This window comes from Xiphophorus hellerii, chromosome 8 (assembly GCF_003331165.1).
Source record: "Xiphophorus hellerii strain 12219 chromosome 8, Xiphophorus_hellerii-4.1, whole genome shotgun sequence".
NCBI lineage: Eukaryota > Metazoa > Chordata > Actinopteri > Cyprinodontiformes > Poeciliidae > Xiphophorus > Xiphophorus hellerii.
The window spans coordinates 16133384-16159190 of NC_045679.1; the positions used below are offsets into that span (position 1 = coordinate 16133384).

At 37.2% G+C, this 25807-nt stretch overlaps 1 long non-coding RNA gene across 2 annotated transcripts in view; it reads left to right on the forward strand.

Moving 5' to 3' along the window:
• LOC116724790 (uncharacterized) overlaps window positions 1-25807 on the forward strand; it is a 71437-nt gene that overhangs the window by 20229 nt on the left and 25401 nt on the right. The window contains exon 3 of one of the 2 annotated variants that reach the window (XR_004340278.1): window positions 8303-8371. The exons of the other annotated variant lie outside the window; for it this stretch is intronic. This is a non-coding gene — a long non-coding RNA (uncharacterized LOC116724790). The remainder of the gene's footprint in view (window positions 1-8302; window positions 8372-25807) is intronic. 2 annotated transcript variants of the gene reach the window in all.

The following is a 25807-nucleotide window of genomic DNA, read 5'->3' on the forward strand; positions in this document are numbered from 1 at the left end:
AAACTGAATGATTAGGGAGATTGTCTTGCATGTGTGTGGGTGTACATGTGTGTTTTCTTGCTCTCCACATTTTATTTTAACTGCTGCCTTCCATACCTCACCCTCTTTAACACCCCCTTAACCCCGGCCTGCTCCCCTGGCCTCCAGCAGCCTGGATCCAGATCTGCACCAGCTAACCAGCTTGGGAGTAGAGAGCGGGGTTGGGGGGTGGGTGCTGGTGCAAATACGCAGCAGCAGACAAACAAATCATGCTAAATCTCTGCTGCCATGCCTGGCAGCTCACTCAAAGCTGAGCTGGTGCCCTGAGAGGGAGGAGGCTGCGCCCATTTTCCCAGGGAAGGGGGTGAGGGCCGAGGGTGAGCATGAGGAGAAGGTCTGGTCCTTATCCGGATCACAGACACCTCCGCCCCTCCTGGCAGGAATGCATACAGCTTCGGTGGGAGGAGAGAGACTAAAGAAAGGAGGAGGAAACATGCAGACATGAAGAGGGGGAAATAAGAAGGGAAAGAAAAGGCAGGACAGGGAAAAGTGAGTGAGTGAATGAGGGACGTGGACAGAAGCAAAGCGAAAAGGCCTGCTTGATATAGGAGAGGGAGTGTTCCTACACATGCAAAACACACCAATCACAACACTCTCACCAGCGTGGCTGAGAGTACCTCTAAGAGAGAGCATAGGAAAACAAACAAGGCATTAAAGCTTCTTAGGCTCCTTAAATCCCATTCTTACCACGCAATTGGTTATCATTACCTCCAGTCAGTGCCAGACAAATGTAACCTGTCACTGATGACAAATGATGAGAGATCAGAAAACTAGCAGTGGCTGTGCAGCATAGAGGTGTTAAACTCACAGATGACAGACACTTCATCAGTGTCTATTTTTTGGTCTTCTCATTTGAATTAAAAACAAAAATTATTCATCATCTTACAGCACAATGACTATCTGTACTTCGGCCTACGAGAATGAGAAAAGATTTATTAAAGATGGTCAGTATTTACTTACTATTTTGTATACATTGAGTTAAGATAAAGTAGTGCATAGCCGCTAAGTGGAGGGAAAATAAGACATTGTTTTAACATTTTTTTTTACATTTTAAATCTGAAAAGTGTGACTTGCATTTGTACTTAACCCCCATGAGTCAGTACTTTCTGCAAACAATTTTCATTGAAGAAAATTGCAAAACGTTTTGGTATGTTTCGACCAGCTTTGCAACTCTTGAGATTAAAATTTGTACCTATACATGTTTGTAAAATATCCTAAGCTAGGTCAAATTCAATGTCTGTGAACATCAATTTTTTTCAAATCTTGTCACAGATTCTCATTTGGGCTTAGATTTAGACTTTTAATTGGTCATTCAAACACATGACTATACATTGATCTACTACATTATAGCTATGGATGTATGTTCAGGTTCGTCTGGTTGGTAGGTGAATGTCTATCCCAGTCATAAGTCATTTACAGCCTCTCTGACTCTTGCTCAGGATTGCTCTGTCCGGTTTCATCAAACTTCCTCTCAAATCTGGTCAGCTTCCCTGCCTGTGCTAAAGAAAAACAGCCCCACATGTTTCACTGTGGGGGTGTTCTGTTCAGGGTAATGTGCAGTGTTAGTTTTCTGTCACACACTGTGTTTTGGTTAAAGGCTAAAACATTCAATTTTAGGTGAATCTTTCCAGAGCACCTTCTTCCTTACCGTGTCCCTCACATAGCTCAAGGGAAACTGTTAGTGAGTATTTTCTATCATTTTCTTTTAACAGCGCCTTTCTTCATAACGGCACAGCTAATAATTTTCCTGCCAACAAATTTTTTTTTACCTGAGCGATGCTTCAGCTCCTCCAGAATTACTTTGAACGTCTTGACCAGCCTATGATTTTAGGGATGGGCATGTCTCAAGTTAGCCTGGTAAAAGCCATCCCTTTGCTCTATGCTTTGCTCCGTACAAAGGGTCTGGGCTCTCGGCCATTGAGAAATGATTGCTTCCTGGAGGCGTGGACTGTGTTGAGGTTTTAAATTTTACACAGTTGCTAACATTTGCCTGTGACGTAAGTGATGCACCAGTTCAATACTAAGAAGCTTACTGGAAATTGCCTGCTCTGTGAACAACCTTCCTCCACTGCAAAGAGGGAAGGGCCAATCCGAACTAGACGACTGTTAATGTTATTTCGATATTTGGAAGTGTGACCAAACTGAACTGAATGGCTTTATTCACTTCCTCTGCTGCCATTGCTAAAACTACAATTCTAAAACAGAATAGAAAATTGACATCGTCCTCAATTTCGCCTTCTGTTTGCTGATTGACCAGGTTAAAAATCGACCGGAGACAATCCGAGTTATGGGGAGAAACCCAGATTGTGCTGTAAGCAAGAACTTTTTTTCAAGCGGAGTTGCACAAGAAGGCAACGGACAGACTGTATTCTTTTTCTTTTGTTTTTTAACTTATTAGGTGACTTCTGAAGGCAATTTATGCACCTGGTTTTATTTAGGGATACCTGGTTAAAGAGGGCTGAGTTAAAAGGCACATCACCATTTTCAAGTTTTATTCTTTGTTGTACGCGTTCATCTTTCACTTCAAAATTTGAATCTACTCTGTTGTTTTTTCAAAGAAAATCCCTATGAACTGCATTTCATTTAGTGACTGAAGTTGAAGGGGTAAAACATGTTGCAAGACACGCTGCATTTCTCCAGAACTACCTGTGGGAGAGAAATATTCATTTTCATAGCTTGTAAAGATCTTAATGTGACATTCCTGCTCTAAGGGCTGCAAATGTTTTGTGGTCGTGTCAGTGTGAAGGAGCAGAGTTTAGCAGCTGGGGGGATTTGGAGTTTTGGGGGTTCATTTACAGTTCACACGGGAGCATTCCATGCAATCTTTACATTTTCATTCACCCCTGATCCTCTCTATCCTCCTTCACCCACTTTACGGCTCTTCCGGCTTTCTTTTTGAAATATAATCCTACTGTATTTCAGCTAAGAAAAACAATCTTTGACATACAATATATTCTGCTCAATGCCCAGGAGTTGTTCTGCCATAACAGATGTGAGCCACATTGTAATGAAAATACTGTATCTTCTTCACACTTAATCTTAATTTCCCCAAAGTTTATTATTATATGCTAATATAAAATAAAGCCTTCGAGTCTTACAGAGCCATTATTCAACTACTGCAACAACATAGCAGCACAGTAATCCCCCTCTTGGTAATTCTATGACGTGACAAAGGAAGCAGTTCAGCTTGACAGGTGGACTGGTGCATGTACACTAGTGCATGTACACTAGTGCTTTGTTACCAGAGAAGTACACAGTGATACTAGATACAAATAATGGTATTGACATTTTTAAAATTGCTATGTAATTTGTTTCTGATTAGTTGCGTTTATTATGGTTATTCTGGATTAAACACCACATGCCTCATTTTAGAATAGAGTAGGGTAGAAATGATCTTTATTGTCCTCCTCAGCGACGAAATTCATGTGTACCTGCAGAAAAGCCAACGGTAAGAAGAAACATGTAGAATTCCACAAAATAAAAATACTAAAATAGAAGAAATGATAACATAACAGACAAAATTTACAGTATAAGAAAATATTGTGCAGTTATAAAAAAAGCACACTTTGATACAAAGAAATGTGCAACTGAATAGAAAAAAGCAAAAATGTCCAAAATGTACATGTCATACTTATGCAGAGAAAACAATTTACAGGACTTAACCCCCCCCCCCAAAAAAAAACCAAAACGAAACAAGGAACTGAAAATGACAACAGGAATTTTATTTGCAAATGGGAAAATAACAGCAGATATTAACACTTATTAAATCTGAGTTTGTTGGGAGCAGTGATGGTTATAAAGTCTAACAGCAACTGGGAGGAAGGATCTGTGATGACGCTCCGATGTGGACCTAGGATGCAGCATTCTGTCACGGAAGGAGCTCTCCAGTTCAACAACAGCTTCATGCGTGGGATGAGTTACGTTGTCCAACAATGATGTTATTTATCACCTGCACTGGGAGAAGGGTCCATCCTAAAACATTTAGTGGCCCCAACAAATCCCTTGTCCAAACAGAATAATTTCACTCAAAAAACATTTAATTTCTGTCTATTTATTCAGGTGGAAAAAAGCATCCATCTAATAAAACAAGATGGAAACCCATCCGTGCCACAACTAGTTCCATTCTAGACAAGTCCAATAGAAGAAATGTCACTGAAGCCTCTTTTTCTTTCAAATTTAGATATTTTTAAGCTGAAACAAATTTTTATTTAGTGAATTCTGATTCTCCGTTGAGCTTCATAAATCAGAAGATTACTAGAAGAATGCATCAGTCAGTCACGTACATTAGCATGAGTCCAGAGAAGAGTAATAATTGAAAAGTTTGCAATGAAAGATTAATTTATTTTATGACGTTTCACAATGTCTTTGCATGGATTTTAAAAATATGGAGGGAACTACAAATGATAACATTCTGTCATGATTGTAAACTGAGAAACCGAGGTGGTAAGAAATGAAAAAGGCAATTGTTGGTTAAATAGAATTTTTTTTGCAAATTAACTTAAAATATAAAATTACTGATTAATGTTAAGCATAATAATTTGACATTTATGCCGAATACTTTTTATTTTCAAGTAAATAAAAAATTGTGAAATGTCATTGCGTGTAAGCACAATAAGACTGACAGTGTTTGCACTATTGTTCCACACAATTTTGAGCTTTAAATGCTAAAAAAAACATGATATATTTATCCAGTGTAGATTCTATTAATTTATTTCTTCAGAAATTCTAAGCACTAAAAAAAAAAAGGTTTATATATTCGCTTTCCCCTCTCCCCAACTGAGATTGAATTCTTTCATTTGTAAACTTAATTCCCACATTTTTTAAACTCTGCAGAGTTTAAGTGGAACTCTTACTTGCATCCAGTTCTTTGTTTTTCTCACGGCAGCGAAAAGGTCCTCAGCTCAGCTTCCAGTGCTTGGCTGAACAAAATGGCAGCAACGTGAAGTTATTGCTAACATATGTAACCTGGAGACTGTGTGCGTATAGCCTATCAAACTGCATCCCACTTCCTATCAGCACCCCCAGATGGATCTCCACCTTCATTAATGCAGGCCCACGGCTAGAGAATGCCTCCACATGTTAGCATGGGATGCAAACATCTGGTTTTTCTGGAATGTTGTGGGTCTCCTTTCTCCTTCCCCTGAACTTTTCGAGTGTCCAAAAGAAAAGGAGTAACCTAACTCACATTTTACCCTCTTCATAGTAAAGGAAGTGAAGCTGATGTTGTGGCGAAGGACATCAAAGAGCTTAGACGTCATTCATGAGCTTGCAAAGGGCAGATTCTGGTCAATGGCGAGGATTTGTCATCTAATAGCCCCTCTGGGGGGAATTTAGGTCTAATTTCAGAGGTGCTGAAAGTAGGATTTTTCTGGAGCTTGCCTTGTCCACAGGTCCTATTTGTTTCATGTATTTTTTTTTCTACAACAGAAGCTGAAGGCATTAATCCTGTGCAAGAAAATAAACGTTTCTCTTAAATTTTCAAACTTTCCACAGACTTTGGAAGATGTTTGTTGGCCAGCTTTTTGCCCATAATTAGAGGACAGAGAGGCATGACTATTTGCAAAGTAAATACAAACAAATTCAATGTAATGAAGAGCTAAAAGTCACCAACATTCAAATCAGTTGTTTTTTGTACAGCTCTTTACTTAACAATAAACTTTCCAAAAAGAAATACAATGAAGAATAAACATAAAACTCCCCTGGGTGAATTTAAGACGCCATCAGTGCAGTTCCTGGTAGCTCCTTTTATCCTGGTACATTTATGATCCAAGTTAGAACTTTTAACTGGGAAAGACCCAGACCTTAGACCCAGTTTACTTTCATGGTCAAGCATTGAACCCAGTGGGATTTGCTAGCTGATGTGGTCAGTGATAAGGCTAACTACTATTAGTAGTGTAAGCTACAGCAAATACCACAAACCTTAGCATTAAATAACTTCTGGATTTTATTTTAGAAGTATCACATTAGGTGGGATGGAACCTCAAAGCATGATGAGCTTTTCATATTTTCATTTGTAAAACATTTCAAAAACATTACACCATTTCCCCTCTTTTCAGTTATCCAATACATTGTATTGATTTGTCACCTAAATTTCCAATAAAATAAACTAATGTTTTGTGGTTTTGATTTAACTCATCAGATAGATCAAATTAAGACATTTTTACTGTTCGATCAACACATATTATGTGCACAGCAGTCATGTCAAACTTTGATTTTGGGACTGGTGTGAAACATCTTACTTTGCAATTGCCACTAGGATCACAGACTTCTAGCGACCTTTGAGTTAATGTTGCCAACTTCAACATTAACTGACTCTCTCTACATATAGAGCGAGAGTTTTGGAAAAAATTAAGAGACCACTACACTGAACCCCATTGAAAACCTCATGGTTATTCCACCAAATATTGATTTCTGAACTCTTCCTGAGGTAAAACATTAGTATTGTTGTTTCTAAGTGAATATGAACTTGTTTTATTTGGATTAAATGCAGTTTTTAAATGGTTTCATTATTGAAAGAGAGAGAAAAAAATCCATTCCCACATGCATGCATGTAAAAGCCATCTTGCAGATAACCTCGTCAGGTCTAGATTTCACCTCACATACACTGTGTCTAACCCACTGCTGATGTCACTCAGAAATATCCAGTTAAATCACACAGATGGTCAATATTAAAGAGAACTCAGGTTCACTTTAATATTGATGTTTCTCTGCCGTTGTCTCTCCATCAGCAATACATTTAATGGTCACATCAGGTGCTTATTCAGCACCAGTAAATGCAGGAGAAATGAGAGACACGGTGACTTCAGATGAGGCGTTAGTGCTTTGTTTCTGAAGCAACTGTTCTTTGAATGACATACAAGTTTAGTTTAGATTAAATGTGCTGAATTAACTGACAGACACAGAACATCTTAGACGTCGGGAGTGCAAAGTGCTCCATTGAACATCGATATAAGCTCATGATGTGTAGGGCCTGTCAGCCATGAGGTTGTTTGGGAAAAAAAATTTACATTTAATGGCTTGATCCATTGTGATTGGAGTGGCTAACTGATGATCTGGTTGTAGATTTCTGTCTTATGGCTGTCACTATGTCTCCTCCCCTCCTTTAAGTGCTCCTGTTTATCCTACCTATACTTTCTTCACTTTGAGCCACTCCTCCTGTTTCTGACTTCACTCATTGCACTCCAGCAATCTATCCCTTTCCCTCTTATATGTTGCTGAAAACATTCAGATCTGAAGTTCGCCTAATTGCCTGGCTGAAAACAGTTTCGTAGTAGAAACTGTTTGCCTTGGCTGTCAACCAACACTGAGCTCAAAGAACGCCAGATTCAGGGGATTAAGGGGCGGAGGGGTGGGTACTGGTGCAGATGTGCTACCTAATTGTGGATTCCACCATGCGGAAACTATTCTTCTCAACCATTTCCAACCATCTGCAATAGGTGTCACTGCAAGGTTAAGCCAACTTCAAAATGCAAGTCCTGTTTTCATTCCTTGTTGCTCAATTGACTCTGCAGAGCTCTGTGCCCTAAGAAAAGAAACAGGAAAGAGAAAAAAGAAGTGTTGCAATCATGGGGATGGCTTACATTAGTTTGTAAGTGCCTTTGATATGAAAGTGAAAGAATGAATTTATGTGGAAAACACTGCATTATTTTTGAAAAAAAGATGATCACTGTTACTTTGTATCTGAAGTATTTCAATCGGTGCTTTACGTTACACATTTCTTTATTGGTTTCATAGAAGAATAAAGTACAAGTATTAAATACTCTTAGATTTTCAACAAAATGGGAAGAATATAAATTTAATTTAGTGATTTGCAGTTGCTAAAAGCTACCTTGTCAATATTAGCTATTCAATTCATTTGAATTATAATGAAATATACTAGCTTTTAAATGTGAAGCTTGACAATTGAAAAACATTCACTACTTTATTTTGGTAGCAAAACCTACATAGAAGTCTGGATTATTATTATATGATTGGGAAGGTTTTTGTCTTGGAGTAAAACTTTAACTCTGTTTATCTTTAGCTAGAGCTGCTACATTGCTAATGCTTAATTCAAGCTTTCTAGCAATCTGGGACTTGTTTGGCCTGAGATGGTCATTGCAAATAAATGACAAGCTACCCTGTCAGAATACATTTTTAAAGTTTATTCCTTTCTCCAATTCTTACCCTTTTCACTTCTCATAACTCCTTTTTTTGATGGACGGTGGTGCCGTTATAAGCACGGTTATGCTAACTTTTATCTTTCTGTATGCATCTTTTTGCACAGTCTCCTGTGCGTGTGTAGGTTCTCTCAGGGTGCTCCTGCTTCCTGCTCCGTCCAAAAATGACTGCCAGGGTAAGTGGCCTATCTGAGGGATTAGCATCAAGTGTGTCGTGTGTCGCTGTTTTTGAGTGTCTGCAGTGATAGACTGGGAATCTGTCCAGGGTCATCACTGGAGATAGACAAACACAGCATGCCTACTGACTTGTGTAGACAATGGATGGATGGATAGTTAAGTATGTAGGTTACTTAAATGGCCAGACTTCATATACGTATGTTTAGTTGTCATTTTCCTGTTTATGTTACATAATTTTTTACTCATAAATAGAAATGAATATACAGTCTAATAAACTAATGCAAACTGTTGCAACAATTTTTTGGTAAATTCTCTTGTTTTATGAGTATAGATTTCAGAAGATTAAAACATACGTTTCTCTGAAGATAACAACATTCATCACTTTGTGTTGTCTTAAAAATAATGATATTAGTTTTATGCTACAGCAAAGACTTTAAAACAACATAGAGGATTCTTGACATCTCAGTCACAACACCACTACCTCAGTAAGCAAATAAGCAAGCTTTAAGGACTACCAATGATTGCAGCTAAAAGTAAAGAAATAAACAAACAAACAAATAAAACAATTAATCTGTATAATGAAATGCTGTGGCATTGGTTTAAGTTTCAAGCTGCACATAAATGTTTGTGAGCAAGTTTCTAGCTTTGTTTCTTTGATATTTTATTCTACATATATCTTCATATACAGAAAAAAGCTGACACTGTGATTATTATATAAAAATATAATAAAGATAATGCTGTAAAGTTTTCAGACATTTTCATACTGCTCCTAAACATTTATCATGTAGCTCTCCCCAGATCACAATACTTTTCTCATAAATGTGTGTGCGGGCTTCTGTGCAGTGCTGTAAAGCAGTGTTTACCACAAGATATTCTGTGGTTTTATGATCATGATCTCATATTTAATTTTAATATTTCAAATAAAAATCCGTAGTTGGATATTGGACATGCTGTTAAGTGTCATATTACAACATTTGATCAAAGCAAAAAGGGTCTGCAGCTTTTGTAAGTGTAGTTTGGCAGTAAAATGACACAATAGTGTAAATATTCAAACATCTTGATTAACATCTGCACTTCTGAATTTTTTGCTTCAGGTTTTATGTTTTGCTCCCTTTATTGTGTTGCGGTGTTTCATACAACTGGAACATTTTTGTAATTTTTCCTGTTGCAACCAGAAACTTGATTGTTTTTTTTTTTTGTCTGGGTTTTATGCAATAAGACAACACAAAATTGCATAATTGTGAAGTTGAAAGAAAAATAGACATATTCTTCAATTTTTTACTTAAAGAAAGATGCAAAGCGGTTATCAAATGTATGTGGATCCCTTTACTCCAATCCCCATAAATAAAATGCAGTCCAATCAGGTCCCTTCACAGCTGTGCTAATTAGTTAATGTTTGTTATTTAATTTCAAATCCATGGCAACACTGGACAATTGTTCACAGATGCTTTCCTTCCAACGTGACAGTACTTGAGCTGTTTGCATTTTGTTTCATATAAAAATGTAAAAGTAGTTAAGATGGTAGGGATTAATTATTTTGCCACTGTCTGATCCATTCTTGTTCATACCTGGGAGACTGTATGTCACAATCTGTTTTTCTAATTAATGTATGTTTAATTTTAGAAGACATAAAAAAGACACTCAGGTAAAAGGCACATTGTTTTTGTGCATATGTCGATAACCTTGAATGAGTGTCACTGTGCAGTTCTATGCCCAGACAGCCACAGCAACATCTGTTTGTCATGTTAGCACTTGAGCGCCTGCAGGAGCCACAGTACTAAGTGGAGACAGAGTCCTCTCTCCCACTCTCGCCGTCCACCCTTTCTCCTAATTACATTTGTTCATTAATCCATTTTCTGTCCACTTCTCTTTCTTGTTTATGTTCTTGCTCCAGTGGGCTTTTGCCTCATCTGACAAGCAGACAGTGACCTTTAAAGAGATGCCAGAAGACTCTGTGAGACAATGTTACCCCTTCACCCTTTCACCAAATACATGCGCGCGCTTACATACACACATGCAGTCCAAGCCAGGCCCATCTTGGCCCCTCTGTTTCCCCTCAGGCCATCTCCTTCAGAGGCTAATGGAGTTAGCCTAATGTCTGCACAGCGCCAGTCATAAAACTGATTTGAGGCTAAAGGCTTGGTGCCGAGACCACCACTCTGCCTACAAAAAAGAGATGTGAGTGAGATGTTAAGAGAGAGCAAGTGTATCTTTAAAGGAAAAGAGGTTGGGGTGGGGGTGGCTGCAGCCTGGCGTAACTACAGCAACTACAGACAATCTAATTGGTATTGACATCCTTGTCTTGGAGGAAATTTGACATCTAAGGGCAAATCTTTCTATTTAGTCGCCTGAATAGTCTCCAAGGCGGGACCTGAGGAGCACAATCATGCTGGAGCGTTGTTCTGGTCCTCATGTCTGGGCCGGCTCTACCACGCAGCAATCGATCCTAATCCGATCGGGGGAGGGGGGCAGGGTAAGAGCAATGGGGAGGGAAAAAAATGAAAATAAAATCATAAGCTCTGTTGGGGTAATATTTAACAAGAGGGAGTACAATTGGGCTCTGTTGGGGCGGCAGCCTGTAATGCACTTGTGCTGCTGTGGCATGGCTAATGTATAGAAAAGCCTGAGAGTAATGGCTCTTCAGCAAAGGTGGCCAGGCTTCAAAGAAATCTGCTTGCTTTAGCTAAAAGACAGCCGGCTCAGGCCGCCAAAGACCTTCATTCTGTTAGAGCATCAAACATTGTCCCCTCTCAGGACACACAGACACCCTGATTTTATTATCCTCACTCCCCTGAGAAACTCATCTCATCCCTCTTTTTGTTTGTGTGACTGACCATCAATGGGGAAGAGGGTAGTGCGGCTGTCCGTCAAACACACAGATTGCAATTTCTTGGGTCATGGAGGAGTGAAGACCGTCTGCAGTGCCAGGGGTCTGTGATCGAAGTGACGGTTTGGTTTCTTAGAGTTTTTTAGAAGTGGATACATCACTTTAATGGGACAAGTTGTACTTCAGCCTTCAGAGTGTTTTATTTGAGACACAGAGGAGTTTTTTTTGGTCTTTTGCAGTGGCTGCTGCAATAAATGATTTACAGATTAAGCACAAGGTTTTAGCTGTAAAACCCACTTCATACTTTCTAGAGGGCTTACCAATCGAGACGTCTCAATCAATCAACTTTATTATTAATGCTGGAATATAAGTCTATGATTCTCATTAAAAACATCTTTATGGAAGACTGATATATCTTTCCAAGCATCCATTTTCTACTCCTGCTTTATTCTTCCAGGCTCACAAGGGACTTAGTGCCTAGCTGCATCACTTTATCAGTGGGTGAGAGCCAGGATGCACCATAAGGAATCACTTTTCCAGTTTGCTACAAATCATGTAGAAAACACAGCAAACATTGAGGAATGAGCTCTGATCAGATGAGGTAATTAAACCTAGAAATTTAGAAAACATGCAAAATGCTGTGTGTGTGTAAAAGCTGAACTTAAGTAATCTTAGAACACCAGCTCCATATTTGATCATGGAGGTGGCAGCATCATGCTATAGGAATACTCCTCTTTAGCAAGTACAGGGAAACTGGTCAGGGATGATGGAATGATGGATGGAGTCAAATATTGGACAATACTTGAAGAAAACATGTGAAGGCTTCATAATGGTGAACATGGAATGACCCTAAATATACAACCATAGCTACAGATTCTACATGTGTACAGTATATATGCTCAGGGAAAACGAACCACAGCTGCAAATAAATTCTGCAAATACTTGAGATTTATAGCTACCTATTTTAATAGTTTAGACTCCTGCTATACCTTAATCTGCATTAATATGCACAGTGGAAATAGTCTTAGCTTTACCTCAGAAGCAAAGATCTACAGTCTTCGTAAAAGACTGTAGATCAACAGAATCTACAGATCAACAGATCAACAGAATCTAATTTCTGTTGTTTCAACAGAAACAACAGAAATTAAATGGTGATCCTGGATTGGCTGTTTTACAAACACCATGCAACAGTGTGTCAGGTAACACTGTCCTTTGGTGTTTCAGCTTCCCAAGCTGCATTTTGTTTTTAACATTTCGGAAATTCTCCACAGAAAAAAAACAAAAAAACATTGGTGAATAGGCACTTTTTCCCCAAATTTTGAGTGGTGTTCCAAAGAAATGTCCATGAATATTTGAATCAGCGAATTATGAACCGTGAATAGGTACACTATAAATCTTTCACAGACAGCTGTGATTGTAGCAAAAAGTGGTTCTGCAAAATATTGAAGTAGGGGTACTCAATACAAATGCTTGACACACTTCAGATTTTTATTTTCAAAAATGATCCTTCCTTACCACAACATGACAGATTTTGTGTTGGTTAAATAAATATACTGAGGTTTGATTGTAACATGTCATGAGAAAAGATTCCAGGGATGACGATGCCTTTGCCTGGCACCGTAATGTCAGATTTACTGCACTGATAAATGGAAGCTGACTTTTAACTTGCACTTGATAATCTATAGCAGCTGAAAACAAGAACTTTCTTAAATTTTGTAAAATGTATTTAATCTTGCTTACAGTGCTTGTTGGTGCGTAAAAAATGGGGCAACCAGTAAAATAAGTTATTTGCATAATAATGCCTTGACTTTGGGTTCTAACGTTTGTGCTTTGCATCTGATTCCTAGGTACGTTGCTTCAGTTGTGGTTTTGTTAATCACTTTCAAATGTATTCTGGAAGGTTTGTTTGATTTCAGAGTAAGCAAGGATCTTTGGTCCCCACATTTTTACTTTCTTGATATTGATAAATCCGGAAGGTTTAGACGGGGCCGGTCCAAGCCTCCATGGGGCCCTAAGCGAAATTTAGTTTTGTTCTGCTAACAACAGAACAAAACGGACTGCTGCAATCAGCAGTCCGATCACCAAATCATTCACACACCTGCTATAAAACTTATTGCATCTCTGGCAGTGCTGTTTACATTATATACATGTATAATATAGGATACATTTATTGGCCAACTGATTTATTGACCAGTTGATTTCTGGGCGCCGATTTCCTTAATTTTGGGGGATCGTGATCGGCCGATACTTGCACGTGAAGCCCATCTTATCCCCTAATCTTATCTTCATCAGCAAAGGTTTAAAAATCAGTCTCTGTCCTCGTCTGCTCTGCAGTGAGAGGTTTGTCTGACAGACCGACCCACCAGGTCAGGTCTGCACCTTTGTAGTTAACAATATTCACCCCTCTATTGCCAACGACTTTCTTGCTCTATTTAGCAACATTTCAAACAAAAACAATTCTTATCAACCAAAATCAAAATCGCCATTTCAGACTCTTTAAAGATCCGGGGATCGGCCAGAAAACTGCAATCGGTGCAGCCGACATTCTTTGATTAAATTAATTTCTCTTAAGCGTTACTCCAATAGCTAAAAATTAAATTTATACCAGGTGAGTCTTTCTCCCCTGAGAATGTGGATTGGTACTGGGATGATTCTGTGCCTTCAAATGATTTTAACAGAAGTTTCACATAACTTAGAAGTTGATGTAAAAATAATGTTTGTTTTACCCACAAAATGATTATGCTCAGCAGCAAACAACATATCCCCAACTACAGCATAGAGTAGCTCATCAATGTAGCAGCTATGTAGCTTGATGTAAAAACATTTTGCTAGACAATGTCAATCATTGACAAGTTTTAATTATTGTTATCAAATGTTATCAAAAATGTCATTTTGAAGCCAAAAATACCTTAGAAATATACAGAGCCAACCATGAGAATCAACTCATTTAAAGATAAAACTCAGCTTCACACAAACACAAAGACCCTAGCATAAATGTTTGGCTGTTGAACTGGACCGTTCCAGCTAATTTTCTATTAGCAGCTTTACAAGTCTTTTACATTACATTACTTTACCAAGGCACATTAAAACAAACCTTTATCTTGGCTTTTTTCTATTTATCCTCTTTTCTTTTTTTTTTCTCCATTTTTTTCTCTGAAGAGTTTTTGCGGCATTCTTTTCTTCCTCCCTGAAGAATAAGTCATTTTTTGAGACATTGTTTTGCTTACTGAACTTCTGACCGGAGTTTTGGACATTTGAAAAGAAAGAAAGAAAAAACAAAACATAATTTTCTTAATGCTTGCTGTGTTTTGTGGTTTGCATTGTAGCTCAGACAGAATGTCATGCAATAAAATTCTACATAAATAACAGTCAAAATTTTTATTTTGTTTAATTTGTTGCATTCTTTTTGTTACAAAAGATTTTGCAATGTTACTCCTCAAGACTAAATCTCAAAGTTATTGATTACTAAAAGCACCACAATTCAATAAATGGATAAATTACTGAATAAATACTTACAGTATGTTACAGCTTAAGTAACATGTGAAATATATACATGAAATAAATAACTGTATTTATAACTATTTCAGTCTATTATTAATCTACTGTATATATTAAACAATTATATGGGGAAGTCATTATTGAATCAATCTGATGTATGTTAATCATAATTATTTTAGTATTTTTACATTCTCAAAATGCATAGTGAATTTATTTTTCCTACCAGCTTACCCCAATGAAATTTTTGGTTAGGGAAAACAATGGTCTAGTTATGATAATTGGTCAAGAATTGATTCTCTTTTCAAGTTAACCATTCAGGTAATTTGACAGATGAATTTTTTTCATTGCATACTGCAGCAAAGTAATCATAATTTTTTTTTGTTGAAAAAAATGCTGCAATAAATAAATAGATATTATTTTCAACATGTAGTGATGTCAAGTTTCAATAATAGAATTTCACATTTATATATTTTTCAGTAATAATATTGACACATTTATGTAACTATAGGTAATTTGTGTAATTGTACTTATTTGTATAAGTAAGACCTTATAAATGGTTAGATTGAAGACTGAAACAGAAACACTAAGTAGGTGATAAGAGGTCATCTAAATTAGCAATTTGGGGGCAAAAATAAAATTTAGAAGTTGATTCACGAACAGTACAGACACACCAACGTGAGTTCAAGTGTGCACACCATTTATGCCAAGAAAAAATAATAATCTCAGTCATTTTTCATGTCTCTTTGTAGTCTAAGTTCAAGTGTGCATCTGCAAAATGAAGAAGAGTGTGTCAGCATCAATGTAAGTATGTGATGAGGTTGCATTGAACTGATGGCTGCAGATATCACTCCCAGATACTTAAGTCATTAAAGTGGATCTGGGAGCCCTGCAGCTGTGCTGGCCCTGACGGTGCCTGATGTTATCATGGTTAAACAGTCACTGCTCTCTATCAGGAGAGAAGAGTACTGAGGCATTCCTGTATTTCTTGCCAGTGTCAGGCCTGTGGCTACTGCAGAGGCCACGGCAAACTTCTATTGTTTGGTTACAGTTTGGGTGTGGTGCTCATGGCTGATATGTCATGTTTTATTATTGATTGTAGTTAGAAATTTGTTGCTTTCCCTTTTTTTCCCACCCAGACTCACCCTATTACACATGAAAATGAAACTTGTGCCTAAATGGATCACTATATGCTCTTTATTGTTGAGGGATCAAGACGTGCCAGGCAAGACCTGGCACATCATAAAAATTATCAGCTTTACATCAAGATAGTAAAGATTTCCAATTATGTGTGGAAATAGTCATTTAGTGACTAGGGTGCATTTATAAAATATATCAAAATATGTTTGTTTTTTTTGTCTACACCTTCAGTTTATAATATGTGTTTTTGCATTTATTAAATTGTGGTTAAATAAGTTGTAAGTACCTTGTTTAAGAGGTAAGCTTTTTTTCACAAACGTAATATGAAGAAAAGATACACAATGAATGTCAAGAGCGGTTAAGGAAAAGGCCTAATCAAAAAGAAAGGATTTGCTATAAATCTAATAAAGTTCTGCTCTACTCATCTACAAAAATGCACATCTTTTTTTAAAGAGACAGATGGTGAACAAAGATTGTCAGAATGGTCTTTTGCAACAGGAGGTATTCTATTATTAGTAATATGTGTTACAAACTTCAGGCATCTAAAATAAAATTTTATATCTAAAAAAGTGTTTTTAGATATATAGCCACTGTCACCAGGAAGAGAAGACAGGTTTGTCATGTAAAAGTCAAAGTTACAGCCACCCATGTGTGATTTAAAAAATGAGCTAAAGACTACTTGGTTGTGTATCTGTCCGCCCAGCCATCCGTTTATGTACTTTCTGTGGATGAGATTTGTGGTCGTTTTTTGAATAATTTTTCTTCAGTGGCAATATAGTCAAGTAAAAACTTACAAACATTGTATTTTACAAAAAAAATCTTGTAAACACATTGTTAAAATTTCTGAAAGGCATCATTCCCATGGAGGGGACATTTGTTTAGTTTTACATTGTAATTCAACAAAATAGATGCACTTTAAAATATTACCAGGATATGTTTTCTATGTTATTCTCTGCAGGAACAAATTATTTTGGCATTTTTGCAGCAGTGAAACAATTTTTTTAAATTATGGAACCTTTTTTTTTTTTTGTCTTATACTTGTTTTGGCATTATTCATAATTATCAGAACTTTGAAGTTCGATGATATTCTTAGATTCTTACCTAATATTTTGTCTGCAATTTTGCAAATTTTTAACAACCATGCTAGTGGTAAAATAAATAGACATTATAAGTAAAACAGTCATTAAAAATAACTGCTTGGTGTTTAGTCTCATGATGTCTCAATTAAACACGAGTGTGTGTGCAGGAGACATATTCAGAAGCACAGATGGCCACTCCAAGAGTGGAGCTGACTTGACAGGTTATGTCGTCATCATTCCTCATGTCTTCACTCAGTCTTCCGATGCTTTTGTCTCTGACGAGTGGAATCGGGCAGAAGTTGGTCCAGAAGTCAAAGGTCTCATGACAGAGGCAACAAATTGTCCGAGGGGGTATCGGCACCTTCAGGGCCTCCATATGCCAGCAATTGTCTCTGGCCTGGATTAGTTTTTGGTATCTAGTTACAGACTTTTATTCCCGTGGAGTCAAGTTCAGCATGGCAATGAGGGCCAGCAGTGCCGCTTAGAGCCCAGTGATTTATGTGTTGCTGAGTGAGAGCAGCAGGTTCAAGTCAGAGGTCTCTGGGCAGGGTAGCATGCCATATATGTTTGTCTGTGTGTTTGGATGTGCATATGAGAAAACATGTACAAGTCACTTCTCTTTACACACTTAAAGCCGCTTGTATGTCCGAGGAGCTGCAGCAAGGGCCAGACCCGAGGTACCGGCAGGAAGCCTTGCTCTGTTTGGCTTGGAGAGTATCCATTTGTTTGACTTTGAACATGCCTGGAGGGGTTTTTGGTGATGTAAAAATAATGACTGACTCTGCAGGGAGGTGGGGTCATCTGAGTATGAGCTGAGCTGATTGGTCAAGTGGAGATGGTGAAGGATTGACGAATGACTTTTGATGACAAAATAACTTTGGGAAATATGGAGAAAAATCATCTCATATGGGTACATTTGTTTTGGCACTTTAAAAGCAACCAGTTGGACAACTTCCCAATGCAATTAATCAAGCTGGTTTGGCTATCATTTGATATATTTATGCAAAGATGGAGAAATGCCATCTTTGAGAGATCTAATTACTCAGGCACATAAGTGAGGTCACTTCCTCCTGTACCAACCACCTGCATATTTTCTTTACTTCCTTAAAACAATGTGAAAAAACAACATATCTGTAATTCACTGGAAATATTTATTTAGTATATGATGGCAAAAAAAGAGTTGTACATTTTCTTTAAGCAATGGCCTCAATCTATATGCATTACACTGTTTTTTAGAGGTATATATCAACATTTGACTTTTTCTGGCACATTACAATGTCAAACTTCAATATCTTTTATTGGGATTGTATGTGATCGACCACCAAAGTAAGTCCCAATTGGTAGGAAAGAAATACATGTGCTTTAGTATTATTTTGGCATGGTATAGGCATCAGTCACTTTACTCTGATACCTCTCTAAAATCCAAAAGCAACAAGAGAGGATGGAGTCAAAGCTGGAGAGAGCTCAGAACATCTGATGAGGTCCTTGAAATAGCATGGCAAAACTGCAAACTTACTAAGAAATGGTCATTCATCAAAATAAAAAGGCCAGGCAAGGAGAGATTTAATACTGAAACAGAAAAGAGGGCCATGATAACCTTGGAGGAGCTACAGAGCTCCATCACAATCTTACAATCTAATGACATAAATATTTGTTGTGCACTCCCCAACTCTCTCCTTAACGGGGAGGAGGCAAAATGTTTTGAAAGAAAATTAGCAAACTAATCATGCAGGGGACAAAGCAAACATGTCAAAGAACGTACTCTGGTCAGATGAAACAGACTTTTTGAGATTGCTGTAATTAAATGGTGTACTGTAACAAAAATTGAAAAATATCAGAAATACTAATAGTTATTCAAGAGAGAGTATTTAATAAAAACAATAATATTTTTTCTAAACCTGGTATTTAAGAAAACTTTGACAGTTTTAATACAAAGTAGGCAGTAAGAAGCTGCTTCAACTGTACCAGCAATCAATGAAGGCGTGGTTAACACATTCTGCCTTCATGCACCGCACGTTCTCCCCTATTGGTATTTATATTCCTTTGAAATATGATGTCCTAAAAATGGAGCCATATTTATTCTCGATGGTCCATTTTTGGATCCCTCAGATATTTCGAAAATGGGGCATCTGTCCCGTGGCCTGGTCAGCCATCTGGATAAGATGGGACAAGAAGAAGATGTTAATGCACTTCATGATGAGAAAGGAGGATGACACCTTTGACCTTCCCTAGCCTTTGACCTCAGCCGCCAATAAGGAGCCACTGATGTTATGGGTTTCCTATATCGAGCATATGCTGGCCACACCGATTCCCTAAAAGAAATTCTTCATTTCTACACACTGTTTATTATAGCCGCACCCATTGTTGTAAACAGCCGGCTGTAAGAATATAGATATTTACTTCACAGGCTTTCTATTTGATTATAGAAAGAGAAATTGACAAGCATATTGGATATGTTGCCGCACCTTCTCACATCCAGCGTCAGTTGCTTGCCGAGAACTGTTTGTAGATAGAGTGAAAATTGGGATTTGTGGAGTTTCTCTCCATTTTCGCTTACATTTTTTTTTTTGGATGCATATTTTATTCAGCTGAGATTTTGCACACTTATTTTCTCATCCTTGCAGAATTAACATTTCTGTACCACGGAGGCTGTGCACAGAGCTGTGTAACAGGATCGCGCCTTCAATCATTGGCAGCATTTCCAGGAACCACCGCTAGAGCGATAAAAAGAAAATCCCCTCTGTACTTCGTGTGCTTTCCCTTTGACAGCTGTGACAGTTTCAGTAGTCAGTGCATTGACATTTATATAGTGTTTCCCTTAGGGTAGAGCTCAAGAGCTCAAGGTGGTGTTTGGGAGAAATATGAACGTGGAGAGTTTATCCACTTACATATGTAGCTATGGTTTCGCCAAAAGTGGCATTGTAGCAATGACATATCATTGTTCCAAACTGAGATTCAATTAATAATTGGAGCACATCACCCTTGACTTTAAATTCTTGTCTGGTGTCCTCATGGATAGGAAGACTAAACACGTTGATTTGTACAGTACTTTCAAAATGTGTTTTCTCCCTTACATCTTCCATCTGCTTTGTCACAAGTATTTCAGATGAAACAAATCATCTGAATATCAAATATTTTGATATTTGACAATGATTACCAGGGTAGATACAGAAACAAAAGTTCAGTAATTGATATGTTTCAGTCTGGAAAAGTTGAGAAGTCATTTCTAAATCTTTAATACTCCAGCAAACTAACCATTAATGATGAAAACATGAAACAGTGGTGAACCTTCCCAGGAGTGATCACCCAACAAACATTACTTCAAGAGCTCACAGATGACTCACCAAATAGGTCACAGAGGAACCCAGCATTACCAGTCTCACTTGCCCCAGTTTAGGTCAGCACTGAGGATTCAACAATAAGAAAGAGAGACTGGGCAAAACGGATCAGTGGGGGAATTTCAAGGCCAAAACAACTGATAACAAAAAGGTCACAAAGGCCCATTTCACATTTGGAAGAGATAAAAATATATAGTTGATCCCTGACATTTTTGAACAAAAATGAAGCTTTTGGAAGTTGTACATCTCAGATAAAATGGCATAAAACCAACACAGCATTTTTCAGAAAATATAATTTAGCACTACTTAAATATGATGGAAGAACTGGATGACTTACTTTTACTGATGGAACCATTAATTCTGCTCTGGGCCTTAAAATTTGGGAGGAGAATGGATATAAGTGAACCAACAAGTCAATCTTTGAATTGCTCCAAAAAGCACAGAATGACAGTTTTGGAGTGGCCATTCATTGTGGTTGTATGAAAGCATCATTTGTATATGATAACATACATTGTTTGCTTTTTAAGAAACATTTGAATCCCACTTTTTGTACACAATTAAATTCAGAAACATCAACTGGTTGATCAAGACTGGTTTTATAGATTTTTCTAACACATTTCTTCAAAATTTTACATTGAGAATAATTTTTTTACACACAAATAATTGACTGAAAAAGAGAGTTGCAGCTCAGCAGGCTGCTTGTTGCATCAGCAGGATTTTTCCATAATTCTGGCTGACTATATGACCACTTATCTTGGCAGCATTCATAGGATTCATTTAAACTTGGTTTCCTGGCACTTGACTCCCTTTTTAGCAGAACCCACACATTTTCAATAGTGTGGACATTGGAGTACTCGAGAAGGCCTGTCCACAACCTCAATGTTACCATAGTTTTCCATTCTCAAACAAATTGTGGTGTGTGTTTCAGATCACTGAGCTTCTGGTATGAATCTTAGCTTCAACAGTTGACATAATCTCTCACAGACCAAATGCTGGAGGAAGAAACGTTTAATGGCCAATTTAGACAAATATTAGGCTATATATGCTTCTGATCAATATCTTAAGGTGCTTGAACTATTTTTTATGCTTTATGTAGAGCTTCAACTGGTGAAAATGTGAAAAAGGAGCAAGAAACACAAAAAAAGATGCATGTGAATTATTAAAAACTGCATTTAACTCTCAAATATGCAATAGTTACACTACGGCAAAAGTCACATTCAAAAAGTTAAAACATTTTTTTTTTATCTTAAGTACAATTAGAAATGGGCTGTTTGATTTATTTCTTTTTTATGTCTCCTGACGTATTTTGACAGATTTCAAAGAAGGAAGTCTCAGTCAATCAGCAGCAGAAGTATCTTCATTTCCTTCACACATCCACTTCCAGAACTGATACCTGGGCTGTCCGGGATTCACTTCCAGTCATCCAGTCAGTCCTCTGTGCTAAACATTGACCATGTGACCTCTGCTCATGATCCCTGAACTGTGATGTTGACCCCTTGTACAGGGGGATGGGCTTCATGTATGTCTCAACTGGCCGTCTCCATTGACTACCTGCCAGGCACCTGCTCTGAGAAATGAAGCCAAGGCAAATGCCTCTCTAGGGAGCCTTTTGGACTCAGCAGACAAGGCCTGGCCTCAGCCCTGCATTTGAATAGGCTTTGAGTGGTCCTGGTAAACCAATCTCCCTAATTATCTATTGAAAGGACATTTTTTTTCCTTGCCTAGTCATTACCTTGATTTCAATTGCTGAAAAGTAACATGGAGAAACTAAAAAAGAAGGGAGGGAGAGGATGTGGGAATAAATACATGCGTCCATACGTGCGCACACACCATTGCACACTTGCGAGACATCTAGAAACGCAAAAGACTCAGCATTGTTCTGATTTCAATAAGGTTAATTGTAGGTCGGAGGGAGCAGCTTTTACACATAAATCCAGAATGCAGGAACAGGTCAAGGCTATCAGGAGGAATAAACATGAATAAATGGCTTTTAGCTACATTTTGCTGCATCAGTAATTGCTGTTAGGGCAGGCTGTTTTAGCACATGATTGGTTTGCCCCCAAATCATCATTCTTGTCAAGTAACTAGAGTGGCCTCAGTTTGAATATGAAGAATTGTTTTCACTGAGACCCACTTATTCTGGATATTAAGTAGTTCCACAACATTACATCTTGCTGATTTTTTCTTTATAAAGGAATGCAAACAAAACTGACATTGATTTTAAAGTGATAAATACATATTATGAAATAAATATACCAGAGGAGCTGTGTTCTCCTCTGCTTACTTTACTTTTTAAATACAAGAAGCGTAATATGTTGAATTTGAAATCCTTCCAAGATGCACAATTTTTTATTTTGGGCTTCGTGATGTCAACAAGTTTTTACATTTTGTGACGTGTCAATCTTAAAATGTGTTGTGATGATTTAATTTCAAATGACAGACTAACACACAGTTAAACACATTTTTTTAAGGAATTCAATGTACTGTTTCTAATTTTTTTACAAATAAAAACGTAAAAGGTGGGATGCCCATTTATTTTCAGCTCAATTATCTCTGATAACCCAAGATAAAATCCTGTGGCACAAACCTATTGTTGAAGTCACATATTTAAGAGTCCAACCATATCTACTGTAATTTAATATAAGTGTAAATCCAGCTGTTCTGCAAAGGTTCCAGATGTTTAAGGACAATTAATTAACAAAAAGCACAATGAACACCAAGGACCATTTTAACTCTGGTGGCTCTAGATCCACAGCTCAGCAGAGCGAACCTTTTCGTGGGACAATTGTTAATCAGAGTACACTTCACAAATTTGGCGCTTTTGCAGGAATACTAAAAACGAAGCCACTATTGAAATAAAAACCAGACATTCCTTTTACAAATGGCTACAGGCCATGTGGGGAATATAATTAAAATATGGAAGAAAATCTGAATGAAATTAAATTGCACGTCACCCTGAAAAAGCCAATAAGGTTGATGTGCAACATGGTGATGGTAGCATCTTCTCTGGAGATGCTTTTCTTCTGCAGGAATAGAGAAGGTTACCAGAGTTGATGTAAATACTGATGGAGCTAAATACAGGGCAATCATGGAAGAAAACATGTTCACCTGCTCTTCTGCACAAATCCCCCCCAAATATACATTGGCATTTCTGTTTATAGCTTGATGTAAAAAAAGTTGAAGGGGTGTAGATAATCTCCTAAGGCTCTAAAGCTCTGACAAAACGCTGAGATTGTAATTTACTCAGATGAACTGATGATGCTCAATGATGTTTTGTGTTAATTCTGTGCTGAACCTAATGAAAGGTGAAAGAGCTATTGAACTCAATGTGAACTTTTTTCTTATCAACTGTACTTCCATTAAATTATCTGATCATCCAAACAAACCACTTGGAAGAGGTTTTATCAAAAGTTCTTTTTAAAAAAATAATATTGTTCGTGGGCTCCAGTTTCCCTAATTAAAGCTATCTACATGCTGTACTGCTGGGTCAAGAGCTTGGAGGGAGTCACTCAGGAGTGTGCTCTCCAGGTCTCTAGGGTTGTTCTCAGAAAGCTCTTGGGGCTTGCATGCAGTCGCTGTGTTGTGAACGAGATAAGAGGGGACAGAACTATCCTTTGAAACTAAATATAAATTATAACAGGCAGCATTTGAAATTAATTAGTGCATTTTTCCTGCATATTTTCTTTTTTTCTTTTTTTTTACATTATGACAAACCTAAAAAGGTAAAGCAACATTGTGCATAGTCATAGTTACAACTTTAAGAAGCAGAGAAAATATTACAAATACTACATGGCTGATTTGTTTTTCCAAACTCTAAATCTTATAATCCAACTGAAAAAGAAATTGAACAAACAATAAAAGCATAAGCTTGATAATTGCTAAAATGTTATGTGCAGACTAAGTGCAGCAGCGGCAGGGGCTTTATTATTCCATTCTTTGAACTTCTCTGAATGACCGTCTATCTTAAGTTCTTTAATCTCCACCAGGCTGTCTGCTTCCACAGCAGCGCCTCTAAATCTTCTCCCACCTTTGGACTCTGACTGGAACTTTAACTGTCTCGACTCTCTGATCTCAGAGCGCACACACACACCAACAACAAACACACACACCGACCCACCCACACGCACAAAGGAGCTTAAATTCTCACATCTCACAACGTTCTACTTCATGAATGCAACCAGAAAACATTTTCAAAGGTCAAATATTCTTCAGTGCTGCTACAGATTAAAAATGATACTAATTGTTCTCATACAGAGGTTATTAAAAATAAGCAAATTCTGTTTCAATGAAAAGTTTCTTTGACATAAATACTTTTTATTTACCCCTTCATTTTAATTTAAAAACAAGAAAGAATATTTCTTAGAGGAAAAATATATAAAAATTCAAAACATCTAACAAAGCATCTTTTCATGAATTGTCCTTGAGGTCCTGGAAATTATTGTTAGATTCTATTTGTGCAATCTCCTATTATCTATGTTTTTCTGGATTAAAGGACAAAGTTATAAGACTGAAGTTTTTTTCTTTTACCCTTTCATTCATGAATTATTATCCTTTGTGTCAGGATTTTTTTTTCCAATTTTCTTTTTTGATTTTCTTAAGTCAAAAAAAAAGGGTAGGAAAAACAATTTGCAAAAAAAAAAAAAAAAATTATTTTATTTTAGGTAATCAATTGTAATTTTCTCCAAATACAAAGTTGTTATTTGAAAAATACATCAGTAGTATTGTTCTTTAGAGGTTATCTGATGACACAATATATTTTTTTTTACCTGCAAGATTCATCTACAGTAGAAGGAGGGACAGGGTCGGTTGGCATGCTTTGTTGTCTGTCGGCCATATTGGATTTAATAAAAAGTTATTTCTTGCATTTGCAGCTGATGGCCAGTAGTTGATAGTGTATTTTATGATGCATTAGTGTCCACTTCAGTGGCCTGTGTGCATTTATAACATAAAAATCTACAAGAAGTACAGGACAATGGCTTTTAGATAGCTGTCCACTGTAGTGACCACTATGCATGAAAGGGTTAAGGGAAACATCCATGGCTGGCTAAAATATTTATATAGCTGTTATGAAAGTGTGATCTGGTGTGAATTTTGGGACAAAATGTACAATTTGGCATAAAAAAGAGCATCATACCCACACTGAAACTTGGAGGTGACAGAATTATACTTTGGGGTTATATTATAGAGCTAGGGTTTTTGTCAAGATGAAAAAATTATGAACAGTTTGAAATACTTAAAGGTTTTGACCCAGTATGTTTAGGTGTTTGTTCAATAGCAGATTGTCAGAGTTGACAATAAATGTCTTCATAATCTGATAGATGGAGATTTGCAAGGTGACAATGTGGCAAACTCATGTACTTTAATCAAAATTATTAACATATTGGTTGATAATAGTTGGTAATTGGTTGATAATTAATGATTGGTTGGCAGTGCACACTTATGGAACCAGACTAATGGATCTTTTTCTATTTTTGTATTTTTTTCCGCAAAAGGATTTAGTTTTCCTTCACATTTCCAGCAAGCAGAAATGTCATATGAAACACATGGAAAAATCTT